Raw genomic sequence first — 3,079 nt, 5'->3', positions numbered from 1 at the left:
GAATCACACAATCACAGGATGGCGAGGGTTGGAAGGGGCATCTGGAGATCATCCCGTCCAACCCCCTGCTTGAGTAGGCACACACAGAGCAGGGGGCACAGGACCGCGTCCAGGAGGGGTGTGAATGTCTCCAGGGAAGGGACCCCACAGCCTCTCTGGGCAGCCTGTGCCCCTGCTCTGGCACCCGCACAGGGCAGGAGTGTTTTCTCATATTGAGGTGGAACTTCCCATGTTCCAGCTTGTGCCCATTGCCCCTTGTCCTGTCACTGGGTACCACTGTCAGACTAAATTGAATAGTTCGGATTTTTGACTAATATTTAAATTTTCTGTGGTAATTCTTAGTGTGTATTTGCCAGCAATAATGGACAGAAAGTGTGGGAACTAAATAAACCAAGCACTGGACAGACTTATTGTCATCATAATAAAAAGAAACCGTCAAAGTTAAAAGAAAGATGTGACTGCGTGGGAATAATGTAGAATATTTGTGGTACTTCCTTAAATCTGTGCTTCTAATTTGAAATACCCACAGTATTTTCAGTTTTTGAACGTCGTTTATCTGCAACTGTATTTTTTTTCTGTAAACTTAAATGCATAGTGAAAAACATGTAAAACAAATATAAAGAAAATGTGCATAAGGCATGCATTTCATATCTAATAGGAAAAATGTATTCATGATTTTAACATGAAAATAAAGTAGTGACATGCGTAACAATGGTCCATGGTCTGACACAGCATTTTAGATGTATTGTGCATTTCTCAAGCCTTTTTTATTTTGAGTAGCACATGCAAAATACTTGGTAATTCCCACACATTCAAAAAGTGACTTTATAGAGTGAGGCAGGTATCAGAATTTAACGTAAAATGAAGAGCAAACAGCGACCACTATATAAACTCCTCCTTCACTTCCAGGCTAGGTCATGTAAACTCTATTGGGCTTCGTGATTAAAATACATATTCTTGTAGTAGGGGAAACTTTTTGGAAAGCCACAGTAACTTTCAGTAAGTAATGGTTCGTGCATTCTTCAAAATTGCACAGCTTGATTAAAAACAAACAAAACCCCCCCAATTCTCCCTTCAACCCACCCCAACTGAAGTGGTTTTCTTTAAGAAGTGATGTATAAAGCCATGGGCTTCTTTGTCTTATTATTTTATTTTTCTAAATGTCTTTTATTCTGATTTCCTTGGCTTAGTTTTTGTGTCTGTGTTTTCTATTGTTATAATTCAAGCATTTAGTACTGTCTTTTTGAAAGTAGCGGGCATAATACGCAACACACTCTATAATCTTCATATCCCCAGGGATATGATGAATGTTGTTTCCTTATTTATATCTACAAAGAACAGTGCACAGACAGGAGTCCCAGTTAGAAGAAACGCCTAGCAGGAGCATAACACTTCAGATCGCTGAAAGAGGAGTGACAGTTATGCCTTTTGGTTTTTTTCTTGCCTTACTCTTACAAGTGCTTGTGCCTGAATTAAAGCAAGGAAGTCACTGTTACAGAACAAATTGAGAGCCTGGCAGGCATGATCAACTCAAGAAGTATTTGCTGGGAATAGTAAATCCAAGAATCCATCCATGTAAAATATCAGTAGTATTCAGAAAGTCCTCAGTGATACTAAATATTGGTTTCTGAGAAAACCCAATACTGTTCTCATTTTCATGTATAAATCACAGAATCATAGAATCATTTGGGTTGGAAAAGACCTCTAGGATCATCAAATCTAACCGTCAGCGCAACAATACCATGTCTCCTAAACCATGTCCCAAAGTGCCACATCTACACGTCTTTTAAATACCTCCAGGGACGGCAACTCCACCAGCTCTCTGGGCAACCTGTTCCAATGACTGACCACTTTTGCAGTAAAGAAATTTTTCCTAATACCCAATCTAAACCTCCCATGATGCAGCTTGAGGCCATTTCCTCTCGTCCTATCACTTGCTATTTGGGAGAAGAGACCAACACCCACCTCGCTACAACCTCCTTTCAGGTAGTTGTAGAGAGTGATAAGGTCTCCCCTCAGCCTCCTCTTCTCCAGGCTAAACCCCTCCAGCTCCCTCAACCTCTCCTCATAAGACTTGCTCTCTAGACCCTTCACCAGCTTCGTTGCCCTTCTCTGGACATGCTCTAGCACCTCAAGGGCCTTCTTGTCCCAAGGGGCCCAAAACTGAGCCCAGCATTTGAGGTGCGGCCTCACCAGTGCCGAGCACAGGGGCCCCATCCCTGCCCGGCTCCTGCTGGCCACAGTATTGCCCCAAGCCTGGAGCGTTGCCTGGGGTTGGTGTGACCCAAGGGCAGGACCGGGCACTTGGCCTTGTTGAATCCCACAGAGTTGGCCTCAGCCCATCGATCCAGCCTGTCCAGATCACTCTGCAGAGCCTTCTCACCCTCAAGCAGATCAACATTCCTGCCCAACTTGGTGTCATCTGCAAACTCACTGAGGATGCACTTGATTCTCTTGACCAGATAATTGATAAAGATATTAAACAAGACTGGCCACAACACTGAGCCCTGGGGAACACCACTTGTGACCAGCTGCCAGCTGGTTTTAGCTCCATTCACCACAGGTCTCTGGACTCAGCCATCCAGCCAGTTTGTTTACCCAGCGAAGAGCCCACCTGTCCAAGCCATGAGCTGCCAACTTCTCTAGGAGGATACTGCGGGAGACAGTGTAAAAGGTTTTACTGAAGTCCAGGTAGATAATATCCACAGCCTTTTTTTTTTTTTTTTTCCAATCCCTGCAGTTTGGGAAGACCCTAGGCTGTATCACAGAAATGTAGGCTGAGAGGGACCTCTGGAGGTCCTCTAGTCCAACCTCCTGCTTACAGCAGTGCTTACTTCTAAGTTGAATAAGATTATTCAGGCCCTTGGTTAAACAAGCTTTGAAAATCACCAAAGATAGAGATTCCACAGTCTCTTTTAAGAAACTTCTTCCTTTTCTTAAAAGGAATATTTCTTTATAGCTAACTGGAATTTCCTTTACTGCAGTTTCTGACTATCTCCTTCTGTCCTTTCATGGCACACCTCTGGAAGAGGTCTAGCTCTGCAAGCCCCCTTTAGGCAGCAGAAGACAACAGTTAGCT

The sequence above is a fragment of the Phalacrocorax aristotelis genome, chromosome 12 (assembly GCF_949628215.1).
Source record: "Phalacrocorax aristotelis chromosome 12, bGulAri2.1, whole genome shotgun sequence".
Lineage (NCBI taxonomy): Eukaryota > Metazoa > Chordata > Aves > Suliformes > Phalacrocoracidae > Phalacrocorax > Phalacrocorax aristotelis.
This window is presented reverse-complemented; position numbering follows the sequence as displayed.